Source organism: Equus przewalskii, unplaced genomic scaffold (genome assembly GCF_037783145.1).
Source record: "Equus przewalskii isolate Varuska unplaced genomic scaffold, EquPr2 contig_452, whole genome shotgun sequence".
Lineage (NCBI taxonomy): Eukaryota > Metazoa > Chordata > Mammalia > Perissodactyla > Equidae > Equus > Equus przewalskii.
This window is the reverse complement of record NW_027227607.1, coordinates 655,202-668,593: the sequence shown is the minus strand read 5'-3', so window position 1 is coordinate 668,593 and position 13,392 is coordinate 655,202. Positions and strand designations below refer to the sequence as shown.

The 13,392-nt window shown below is 36.6% G+C and overlaps 2 pseudogenes; one reads left to right on the top strand and one right to left on the bottom strand.

Moving 5' to 3' along the window:
- Window positions 1-6,549: 6,549 nt before the first annotated feature.
- LOC139081325 (olfactory receptor 5I1-like) lies at window positions 6,550-7,533 on the top strand (annotated as a pseudogene).
- Window positions 7,534-10,780: 3,247 nt separating this feature from the next.
- On the bottom strand, window positions 10,781-13,092 carry LOC103543138 (olfactory receptor 5W2-like; annotated as a pseudogene).
- Between the last annotated feature and the right edge of the window lie 300 nt (window positions 13,093-13,392).

Genomic DNA, 13,392 nt, shown 5'->3' with positions numbered 1-13,392 from the left:
CAGTTTCTCTCTTATGAGGACATTTGAGATGGGATTCAGAGCACATCCAGATAATCCAGGATCCTTAGCCTAATCACATCTGTAAGCAAACTTTTTTCAAATAAAATGACATTTACGGGTTCCAGAAATTAGAATCTGAGATATATAAGGGGGCCTTTTTCAAGCTTAACACACCCATCTTTTAAAGGCCAACTCAGGGGCAGGCCCAGTGGTGCAGCGGTTGAGTTCACACATTCAGCTTCTCAGCGTCCCGGGGTTCACCGGTTCTGATCCCCAGTGAGGACATGGTACCACTTGGCAAGCCATGCTGTGGTAGGTGTGCCACATATAAAGTAGAGGAAGATGGTCACAGATGTTAGCTCAGGCCCAGTCTTCCTCAGCAAAAAGAGGAGGATTGGCAGTAGTTAGCTCAGGGCTAATCTTCCTCAAAAAAAAAGAAAAGGAAAGGAAAAAAGGCCAACTCATCATGTACCTTTCCTATATTCCTCCAATATTAACACTTCATTTGTTTTCTTACCTTCCAAATATTTCATTTCATATTTTTATTGTCTACATTTTTAATCATTTAAATGCAACATGGGTCTCTGTGAGTTTAGTGAAGTAGGAAGGAAGCTGGAGTTGAGATTATACACCAGGGTCCAGATTCAGATCCAGATGAGTGATTTTCAGGAAGACACTTAAACTTGCTTGACCTCAGTGCTCAGAGCTTTCAGATGATAAGCTGCCAGCCTCAGAGAGTTTTGTGGACTTAAACATAATAACAAAACCACAAAGACCTGTCCCATAAAATGTATTCTTAATGATTCTTAATTCTAAAAGGAATTCTTTGAGGTTAAGGATCATTTTGAAATATTCTAATATCCCAGTTGACAATATCTACTCATCTTTTCCTTAAATAAATGAATAAGTAATAGCTAAAAGAATGGAGGAATATTATGCTTATGATGAAAAAATGGCTTTGTATCGGTTTTCAAATGTTTTAAATGGAGTGAGATTTCCCATTTCACCGTGAGTCTATGCATTTTTTTTTTTAAAGATTTTATTTTTTCCCTTTTTCTCCCCAAAGCCCCCCCGGTACATAGTTGTATATTCTTCGTTGTGGGTCCTTCTAGTTGTGGTATGTGGGATGCCGCCTCAGCGTGGTTTGATGAGCAGTGTCATGTCCGCGCCCAGGATTCGAACCAACGAAACACTGGGCCGCCTGCAGCGGAGCGCGCGAACTTAACCACTCGGCCACAGGGCCAGCCCCGTGAGTCTATGCATTTTAAGATGAAGGTGGGAGAAACATCTTTATTTTTTGGTCCTCCAATTAGAACAGGGTTTCTCAATCTTAGCACTGTTGACTTTTTGAGACAGACAATTCTGTGATGTAGGTGTCTATCGTGTGCATTATAACATGTTTAGCAGCATCTCTAACCTCTACCCATCAGATGTCATGTCCCACTCCCACATTTTTGACAGGAAAAATGTCTCCAGGCATTGTCAAATCTCCCATAGGGAGCAAAATCACCTGAGCTGGGAGTCACTAAACTAGAAAGCACTCTACTAGAGGTCTACTTTCTTCAGATGAACTTTCAATATTAAACCTTCCTGTGTTCAAGAAGTCTTTTCAGCTACAGGTGTGCCTTCATTTTAGTCAGTTACTAATTTGATCTCTCCAGTATCTACAATGTCTTTTTCAGAGACCCTGAATGTTAGAGCTTCAGGTACACAGAGTTACTCTCACTTTAGCATGGATAACTATCAGTCTCCATAACCTGCTAAGATATAGACACTTTTCATATCTAAAGACTGGTTGTTCTGTTAGCAGGAAGGATGTCTGCTTTACATTCAGCTTCACAGAAACTTGAAATATCAAATTTCTCTTTTCCTTCCAATGTTACTGCCTAGGCAACACCCTTAGTTGTCTTGGAACTATAAACTATAGGGGTAGATATGTTTTTCTCATTCTCTAACTACTAGCATCTCAACTTTCTGGTGGGGATCCAGCTTTTCCTATTCTTAGTGGTCTCTGTCTTGGCATCTAATGGGAATTGGGGAAGTGTTCATGGCTAGTCATCAAGAGATCCAGTGATTGGTTTCTGGGTGGACACTAGTAAGCAAATGACTTAACTATGAGATTTTGCTAGAATTATCAGAAAAGAAACATTTCTTTCTGCAGAGATTAATCCTCTGAGCAGATATATGCTCAAAACTGCTCATATCACCCTTTGCCAGGGTCTATCTACCTACCTATCTATACACACACACACACACATATATATTTAAAGTATTATCTTTCTTCATTAGGCAACATATTCTCTATAAATCTCATTTCCAGGTCTCCAGTCATGCCATGAACTTTCCAAGCTCCATGTAATTGCTTATGCTGTTTCCTCTACCATCTCTCATTCATTATTCTATACTTGACAAAATTATTAATGTAGAGTCCAAGTTATCGCACTTTTCTCTGTTTCTTACCTAGAATAGTAGCAGGCACAACATATTTACAGAACAAATGTATTTAGTGCATGAAAACTCTGATCTATTCTGGCCTTGAATGGCCAGAATTTCATTTGAAAATAAGTGCACATATCGCACTTATCAGAGTCAATAACTTCATTCATAATTGACATTCCACCTACAAGTGGACTTTCAAGATCTTCTAATTCTCAATAGCTAGATAGATATATTTTTGCCTCTTTCCAGTTTATTCCACCATGCTATCCCATAGAACAATTTGATAGTTGTTAGATAAATTGCTTTGATCTGACTAAATCAAATTATATAGCAAAGATCATCATCCAGTCTTTATATAATAATCTACCATTTTGAGAGCCAAATATATTTTTCTATGAGACATTCTTAGAATCTATAAAAACACACTACATCATTTCATTTTTGTTTAATCAACTCCTCAGTAGAACTGTTTAATTGCTCACGTATCTTTTTCCACTGGGATTTGGAAGTCAGGGTGTGTGTGTTCCTGGGATCTGATGTGAGATCAGAAGCTAATCTCAAAAACCTCAAAGCAAAATATAAAACATCTCGCATTATCTTTAGGAGCTACAGTCTTCCTAAGGGAGGCACAAATTTCTTCTATGAAGACAGAAAGCCTGTCTAAATGGATTATGGAAAATTTTGCAATGGGGCAGTTTTTTAAAATGTTTAACTGCCAAAATTGATTTTTCCAATGAAAAATGAACTTGCATTAACAACAGTGTAGTAATAAGGTGAATGAAAGAAGGATAGTGATCTGGTAAGTGTTCTTAACATTATCCGAGGATATTAGAGCCAGATAGGATTTTAAGTTCTCATCTTCTTATAGTCACTAATTTTACACATGGGGAATCGATGTTTTGAGAATAAATCCGCCTAGAATACCAATTTTTAAGTACTTAAGGTAATTGCAGCAAAAACAACAGCAATAACAAAAAAACACATTTAACTCATGATATCCTTAAGACAATCCTCAGCATTATTGGACTCTGATTCAGAATATAAATATAAACACAATTCTCATGATCTATCATTTCTTTTTAAAAGTTGAGTAGGCTTAGATATAAATTTAAGCTGACCCAATCTGTATATTATATTGTTTATTCTCACCTATGGTAATGCATCGGTATCAACAGTTGTCAATACACAAGTAAAATGCTTTGGATGAGGTTAAATTGTTGGCTTTAAGGGATAGAAAGAAAGTTTACAAAAGTGATGAATAGGGCTCAATATAGGGAACTGACTGCAGGAATATGCAAGTTTGCTGAACACTTTCTTCAGAAATCTCCCTTTTCATTCTCACCTGCCAGTTGCATAGAAGAACAGATGATTTGTCTCATCTTGAACTCCTCTTAAATTTTGTTTCTTGTATTTTTTTCCCTTTCATTATTCCTTTTGGCTTTTATATTTCATCTTTGAATCATGCAAGTTTCTTTCAGGCTTGAAATATACAACATTCTTGAAAGATTATTACAAGTGTTGTATATCTGCTCCATTTCCAAGATTGGATCAATGGTTCTTGGTTGGTTTTTAGTTAAGGGGGATTTCCTATTTGGACAAGCAATGTAGTTGGTATAAATGTATACCAAGTTAGGGATTATAGAAAAGGTTTTTTCCTTTTTTTTTTTGGAGGAAGATTAGCCCTGAGCTAACATCTGCTGCCAATCCTCCACTTTTTGCTGAGGAAGACTGGTCCTGGGCTAACATCCGTGTCCATCTTCCACTAAGTTATATGTGAGATGCCCGCCACAGCATGGCTTGCCAAGTGGTGCCACGTCTGCACCCAGGATCCAAACCGGAGAAACCCCGGCCACCGAAGCGGAATGTGCAAATTTAACTGCTGCGCCTCCGGCCCAGCCCCCATAGAATAGGTTGTAGGAAGTGATATTAATTAAATTTTGTTTTAGGCATGCTGAAATGCACATGTGGCTACTTGATAGACAACTTTGCATTGGACAGATGGCTTCAGAAAAAGTATAAGAAAGTCAACACTATATAGATGGTATTGTTTTTAAAAACGCATAGAATTATGTAGGAAGAGTGTACACGGTAAGGAGAGAAGTAGGTCAAGAACGAAGCCTAAGGAAAGTGCCATTGTATGTGAAGGAAGCTTACTAGGGGCATATTGAGATTAGGAGTGAAGTCAGGAGACGTGTCTAGAAGCCAAGAGAGGAGGAGATTTTAAGAAAAAAAGGAGAGGTCAAAGCTATCATCTGGAATAGAGAAATAAAGTTTATTACATGTTGAAAAATCTTTGGATGTTCAGCTAAGATATGATTTGGAATGTGAAACAAAAAGTGTTAAGCCCTTTGTTCCTTTGTTGATACAAAAGCCTATCTCTGCTGGCCAAAGTGAAAAAGAGGAAAGCACTGTAGATGCCTGTAAGAAAACATGGCAATGAAATGAAGGAAAACAAATGGAAGTAGATACAGGGTAATATTTTTAAAGAGGAAATTGACTTGAACTTTGTTATGTACTGAAAGTTTATGAGAGGAAGATTAGTAGTAATAGTATAAGTACCTTAATTGATACACATGGAGTTGGGTGCACTGTCGACGGGATTAACCTCAGAGAGGACGAGCACGTTTTTCCCACGAAAGGAAGAGAGGGAGAGAGGGAGTCACTGATGAATCCAAATGCTTATATGATGACTTAATGACATAGTTTAGGATATACTTATTTGCTATTTTATATTTTTCTTCACAAAATAGAAATCATTTTCTGGCAGGAAGAAGCAGCTCATAGGATGAAACCTAAACAGAAATACGGTTTGCAACAGCAATTAAATAAGGAAAATATCTAGTTGTGTGTAATATGAGATATATATATATATATATGTGTGTACATATGTATATAATTTTAAATTCTAACTTTTATAGACCTATAAAGTGAACATGTGTCAACGATTTTATTAAATCCATTAATTTATTAAGCTGTTATAATTGCTATACAAGAGAATTCAAAGATGTATAGGTCAGAAATTCACAAATAAATATACAAATAGATACAAAACTAGCTTTTTCCACAGGGTAATCAATTGTTTCTATGCAGGACAAAATGTGCATGTTGATAGACAAGTAGGACTTGCATTTCTATCAGTTACCTACACGGTATAGATTTGTAAAAAAGGGCAAGGGCAATAAAAAGCAGAGATAACTCAGAGAAGTAGGTAGGTAAGCCTTTTCAACGTCTTTTAAATTTTTCACTACAGAGGGCATGGAAACACTCCTGGATATCATTATCATATTGCCTGGATTGAATTTAATAAATTTGTAAACATGAGAATTTCTCTAGTTGTATTCCATAGCTTGGATTCTAGATAAAATAAAATAGATTTCTGGATTGACTCAGAATTGCCAATCTAAGAACAGTGAAGGAACAAGATGGTGGTGATATTGAAACTGTAAAAGGAAATTCATCAACACTTTTAATTTGATGAGAAAGGTACTATCATTCTCATATTATAGGTGATGAAACTGAAACTCAGTGATTAATAAGCCTGCCCAAGGTTTCAGAATTACTTAGTAGCACAGCTAGGATTCAGTCACTTATGTAACTAAATCAGAATCTTTCTTCTTTCTATTTCATTATTGGATTTCAAACACCTCTAAGGAGTTCTTGTTCCTCAGAGGCAAAACCACGTCACAAGGTGAGAAATTCAGGACTTCTGCTCCTCTGTCTATACATGGCTTCACCTGGAAGAGTAATGCTTTTATCTGTTGTAGAAATAAATACAACAGAAATGGGAACAGAGGCTACTTGTTAAGAGTTTGCTATTTAGCCCTGTGGCTAACCACAATCACTTGACATTGACGGAAGACGAGAGAGTTGAAGAAAGTGAAGCCCAGGCTTAAAGCTCAGCAACTGATTTGATGGTGGTGCCATTTAATGTGGAAAACAGTTTAAGAAATAGAAGTGGTGAGTTATCAATTCAATAAAAAAGTGAAAACTTATGCCTTATACTACACTAACTGTATATATGCCTAGGTACTATCAGGATGCCCAAGTGGATTTAGAAGTACTGTTTTATTTATTTTAGCATTTAAAAATTTTTTTTCTGTTAATGTTGAGGTTATCATTAACATTGCCAATATTACTCTGTCATAACTTCAGAAATCCAGGAGCACTGAAGAGAATGGAGGTGAAGAATGGCACTGTGAAGGCTGAGTTCTTTCTCTTGGGATTTAGTGACTGTCAAGAACTTCAGTATTCTTTTTGCTGTTTTCTTTTCATCTATTCTGTTACCCTGATATGGAACCTTGAGATGATTTTATTAATCACAATCAGTTTCCACTTGCACATCCCTATGTACTTTTTCCTCTGCATATTTTCCTTTCTAGAAACATCCTCCTCTTCTGTTATTGCCCCCAAATTACTTGTGGACTTGGTTTCCAGTAAGAAGACCATTTCTTACAATTGCTGTGCTACACACTTATATTTTTTCTGCTCTTTGATTGGCACAGAATCTTTCCTCTTGGCTGTCATGGCTTAAGACCAGTACATAGCAATCTGCAACCCACTGCTTTATACTGTTATTATGTCCAAGAAGATTTGCTGTCAGCTTGCAATTGGAGCATTTTTGGGGGACACCATGAGCTCAATTACTCACACTACTAATACCTTCCATCTGTCTTTCTGCTCCAACCATTTCTTTTGTGATGTCTCCCCACTCTTCTCTCTGCCCTGCACTGACACTTGCAAGCATGACATTGTTCTGGTGATATTTGCTAGTTTGGTGGAGACTATCTGCCTTCTAACACATCTTCTTTCTTATGTCTGTATCATAACAGCTATTTTAAAAAGAGTTCCTGTTCAGGGAGAAGAAAAGGTTTCTCTACTTGTGCTTCCCACCTCACTGTGGTCACCAATTACTGTGGTACCCTGATATTCATTTATCTGTGCCCCAGGACTCATCATTCTCTGAATGTGGAAAAAGTGACCTCTGTGTTCTACACACTGATTGAACCTATGTTGAACCCCCTAATTTACAGTATAAGGAACAAAGATGTTAAAAATGCCTTTAGGAAAGTGATTAGCCAAAAATTGCTTTCTTAAGAAAAGATGAAACTGAGTTTGACAATATTTCAACTTGTCTGTTATTTGACTTTTGATTCTAACTGATGGAAAAGTCAGTTTAATATGGATGTTCCCCGATTCTGCCGGGAATGAGGCCTCAACTTCAGAATGGGGTCAGCGCCAGGTCCTCTTACATCACTTGTATTATGTTTAATTCTCTATCCTTTTAAAGTTGAAATTTTTATCACACTCCTTCATTGTTGCTGGAATTGTAAATTAGTATTGTCTGTAGAGGATAATTTGCTAACATTTTATATGGAGGATAATGCACGTAAGTTATGAAAATTAAATATACATGCACCATTTAAACCAGTAATTCCACTTCTAGGTATTGAACATATAAAAGTTCACCACTTTCAAAAGTATCCATTGCATCATGGTTTGCAGTAGAAAATGACTGAAAACAAACTAAATGTCTATTAACAGGGGACAGGATAAAAAGTAAAGTTGATCTTTTAAATATTTATTTCAGGGGTACATTTACCCTGCACATAGTGTTCTAAATTTCATATTCTTACTCCTTTTTTCTCTCCATTCTAAATTTTTAAAATTTTTTTGGTGAGGAAGATTGCCCCTGAGTTTATATCTGTTGCCAATCTTCCTCTTCATGCTTGAGGAAGATTGACCCTGAACTAACATCTGTGCCAATCTTCCTCCATTTTGCACGTGGGATGCTGTCACAGCATGGCTTGATGAGTGGTGTGTAGGTCTGCGCCCGGGGTCTGAACACATGAACCTGCTCCACCAAAGCAGAGTATGTGAACTTAACAACTATGCTACCGGGCTGGACTCCCCATTCTAAATTTTTAAGACAATTACTCCCAATACGGGATAAGCCATTGACATATCACAACCCTCTTTTTGTGAAAGAAAATAAATGCAATTCACTGCGACTCCTTTTCAATTAATTATTTCCATGTGAATACATGCACCTTGTAAGCTTAGCAGTTCAAATTGTAATCACTCTCAAAATCCTTCCTCAAATATTACTTCCCATATGATTTTCCTGACTACTCTTCAATTACAGATAACAAATCAAGTTCTAAACCTCACTAGGTCCTACATGCTTCTTCTAAAACTCTCAGCATTCTCTGCATAATCATGTAGTTATTTTTGACTACTTTATCCCTCTACTAGATTTATTCATTAATTATCATTCTTTATTTGATGATCACAGTATCTCCCCCAGTATAGATACTGAGTAAATTCTATGAAATAAACAAGAGTAAGTTTGCTATGTTATTTATAATTTAGATTACATGCCTATAAAAGGCAGAAATTAAATATTTCTCTTGCGGTTTTTTTGGTTCATTCTCCAGAGCAGTAATCTATATGTGTGACAATTACAAAGTATTGTCAAGTATAGTGGGATTTTTAAAAACAATTTGCAAATATCAGATAAGCAAAAATGTGGCTGGTAAAACATTTTCTCAAGAATATATTCAGTCTGAAGTCTCTTGATGGGTAGGCAAGTAGCCAAAATGTCTGAGGGAGACTATGATCTGAGCGCTGGAGATCTGAACTGAAACGAACAAATGATGGAACGATAGTCTGGTCAGCTTCTGGGGCATGACGCATACAAAAAGTATTGATGGAAAGTCTAAAGTAAGTCCTAACATAAATGTGAGATTGAATAGAGGGAGAGAGAATCAACTAGAGAGTAAAGCCTTCTGACAATCATAATATATCTTGGATTCTAAAACTAGACCACGTTTCCATTCACCACAATGGAACTAACTTTACAGGAAGAGGTTTGTCCATACAGATCAGTGGTAAAGTCGGGCTCTGGCCAATATGGGCTTTCAATAGGGAAGAATGGAATGGTAGCTTAAGAAGGATGAGAACCAAGTGCTTCTACCTAAACACTGAGCCGGAAATATTCTCTGAAGTGCATGGGCTCATCACAAATAGATAGATGTCAGATCCTTTGCAGCTAAGTGTGCCATTTCAGCTCTGGCCTTGGGATAGGGACACAGAATGACATAAAATGAAGTACTCTGTGATTGATTATATAAGCTTATTTTTTGGCATTATGGGAGGTGGGACTTAGACCACCCGAGTGTTTTTAAGAATTTGACCTGAACATGGGAATGATGTGGCCAGCTTGGGTAGCTATAAAGAAATCTCTACTAAACCCTAGCCAAGAGTGAAAGCAGTCAGGAAAAATAATTCCTAAGATCACTGAGCAGACAGCAACAAACATGACCTGAGGCTAGGATGTGCAACTGGAATCTGACAGACTGGGTGAACAGGCTCTAAAGTGGATAAAGTTGGATCCTGGAAGTTCCCTGTCATGGCATGGTGCCCTGAGTGATACCATCTTTTCCTTCAGCACTGGAGGTTTTGTCTCTGATAGGGAGTGAGTTGACTAAGGTCACAGAGCTAGCAAGTAAACAATACTATACCTATTTAAACTCAGGATAGTCTCACTTCGAAGTCTAGTTCTTATCTTAAACTCTGTCCCATCTTTATCATTTTCTTAAAATGAATATAAAATGAAAACCAAAGAAAATCTGGTTTCCTGACTATCTGTAAAGACTATTAAGTCAAACTCTTTAAAAGAAAAGGTAAAGGAAAAAAAAAGGAAATGTCTATTTTCCTTACTCATTTTTGTGAAAGTTGGCCAGTAAAGCTAATTTTGCATAACGATAATAGGTTTAGTTTTTATAGATATGATTATATTTAATACAATTTTAATAAAGTACATTGAGTTGGGGAGAAGTGTGGGGAGTGAATGATAGGTCTTACTATGTGATATCTTCTATAAAAAAACAAATAAATTGACATTGTGAAAGAAAATCTTTATGAGACAATGAAATATTTTTTCTAACACTGTTCAATTCATAATGCAAGAAAAGTAACCTGTTGAAAATTGCATGTTTTTAATATGTTATTTCATTCCTGTAATGTTTTGACTGCATAGCACTCTGCCCATTTTATACATTAAACGGATATATAAAATTAAGGAAGAGGACCTAAATGAAAAACCTTATATAACCCATTACTCTCTTCACCCAGGAACCAAAAAATGTGTCTCCATGTGCCTTTTAGGACAGCAACCTAAAATACAATGAACACCCTTGAGAATCTGAAATTGTGTTATGTTTTTCACAGATTAATTACTAATTGATTACAGTCTGAACAACATAGGCAATTAACTTAATTAGGCTTTTGAAATAGATTACAGGATTACCTAACATCTAACCACTCAGGATGACCATTAAAATTTTGTTTAGCATATGGTTCCAGTTTATTTCACAGATACATGGAGAGTCAATATAAATCATTACAAATGGAACTCTAATAAAATACTGCTTTTCATGGTTTTCCCCCAAGAACATATATTGATGTCAGTAATTCATTTACATCGTAACTCTTCCTTTACAACTTAAACTGTATCAATAGGTCATTTCAGTTTTTTGTTTTTTTAACTAGCATCATGCTTTGAACACATCAGGCAGATAGAGTCCTGTTTTCAGTGGCTTTTGGAGAAGTTTCAAGTCCTTTACCCCTAACTTTCATTCATGTAGTTTCTGTCCCTTCGTCAATATCAACATATCTTTTTTCCAGGGTGAGGGAAAGAAGGGAAATCCGGAGGCTGAAGTGAAAACTGTAGGGTGCAATATAAATCTAGAACTGCTGATCCTGGGGATGTCCTTTGATATAACTGAGGCAGAATGTTGACGAATAGTCTGAGAATATTTTTACATCAAATAATCCCTGTCCCAGACTCTCATTTCAGCATAGGCCAAAAGAAAGCAAGTGTAGATGAATTTCATCTAAAATGAATATACTTGAATAAATTAAATAAAGGAGTTCCTTTGGGGTAAATTCACAGATGTGCTTTTTTGCATTAGTTTTTCAGGATACACTCATTTGTTGATCCAATAAATATTTTTGAATGGCATTCTGGAGCTGAGCGCTATAAATAGCAATGCAAAATAAATGGTACACAAGACAGACAAGGGCTGTGTCTTTATGGAACATTTAGTCTATGGAAGGAGATTTCTTAACTCCTAATTATTCATGTACTAATTATCGACTTCTAAGTATTATGATAGAACCTTTTTAGCTTGATACTAGTACATAGGAAATATATAAACAAAACTAAATTATCCCACTATTGTTTCCTTCTGGCTAAGCAAGTTTATTAAACTCTTTGTTTAATAAAAGCTATTGGAGCCTTAAGGAGGATGAGGTAAATTGACATGAGGGTTGTGGTTCTATGCCCATTCTGTCTCACTGGGGCATATCCATGAACGTAGAAGGGAAATATAAAAGGACCCTCTTTGCAAAACAGCAAAGTTAACTTACTAGTGCTCTTCCTTAGATCTGAGAGAAGATTAAGTTAAATAACCACTGCTCCCTACACTCAAATTTAGGCACAATGATAACTAAAAATAATATCAAGGGTGTACTGATGAGACTACAGGAATGTATGTTGAAGTGACTGAACTTTAGCTCTCATAATCTTTAAATAAATACTTTTGGATGAAGACATGGTTTTACCCAGAACATCAATTGCTTTTGTCAGGGCACCTTTCACATCTGGGTTTAACATAGGGACGACCACTGTGTAGAAAACAGAGGCCATTTTGTCCATGTCCATGGAGTAGCTTGAACTGGGTCAGAAATACATGAACAGGAATGTGCCATGAAATACAGCCACAGCAGTTAAGTGAGAGGCACATGTAGAGAAGCCTTTTTATCTCCCTTCAGCTGAGTTCATTCTAAGGATGGTAGTTATGATGTAGCTGTAGGACAGGAGGACGGGGACAATGCTGGACCCCCATAGCACAGCCAATGAAAGTGAACACCATTATCTCATTGATGGATGTGTCTGAAGTGGACAGGGCTAATAACAGTGAGATGTCACAGAAAAAGTGATTGATGATATTGGAACGGCAAAATGACAATTGAAATTTGCAACAGGTATGAACCGCTGAATCTATCAAGCCAACAATGTAGGCAATAGCCACTAGTTGGATACAGACTCTCTTGGACATGACAGTTGTATAAAGAAGTGGATTGTAAATAGCTACATAATGGACATATGCCGTGAGAGCCAACACGAGACATTCCACATCTGCAAAGGCCCGAAAATAATAAATCTGAATGGCACATAAACTATATGGAATTGTCTTTTGCTCGGATAAGAAATCAGCCAGCATCTTGAGAGAGACAGTGGAGGAGTAGCAGATATCACAGAAAGACAGATTGCTCAGGAAATAATGCATGGGTGTGTGGAGTTTAGAGTCCATCTTGATTAGCAGGATCATGCCTAGATTGGCAATCACAGTTATGCCATAGACCAGCAGAAAGAGCACAAGGAACCCCTGCTGAACATCCTGTCTGTCAGAAAGTCCTAGGAATATGAAGTCAGTAAACATAGTGCAGTTCTCAACAGCCATCACTCAGGTCTGGAAATCCCTGTTTGTAGGAGAAAATGGAATTGGAGGGTAACATCATCTTACTAGCTTAACAGTTAAACTGCTGCTGTTTTCTGTTTTTCAGTAACTAGAAAAAGATAAACAATGCTAAGTCTGCTTTAGGTAAACTGACTCTCCTGGAAATATATCCAATTTAATATAAATCAATAAAATGAAAATGATAATAATGTTCCCTCCATCTATATATCATTGCAGAGAGTTTGTAGGAGCATTTCATCAAAATTTAATCATGTTATTTCCATACCAATATAAGTAGCATTTATTATCATTTGTGCTACTTATATCTAATATCTTATATCTAATATTAAGATATAAGATATAACAAGGGATAGAGATAGTCTGTGATCAAGGACTCAGTGGATCTATTCACCAAAAAGTCCTCATGTGT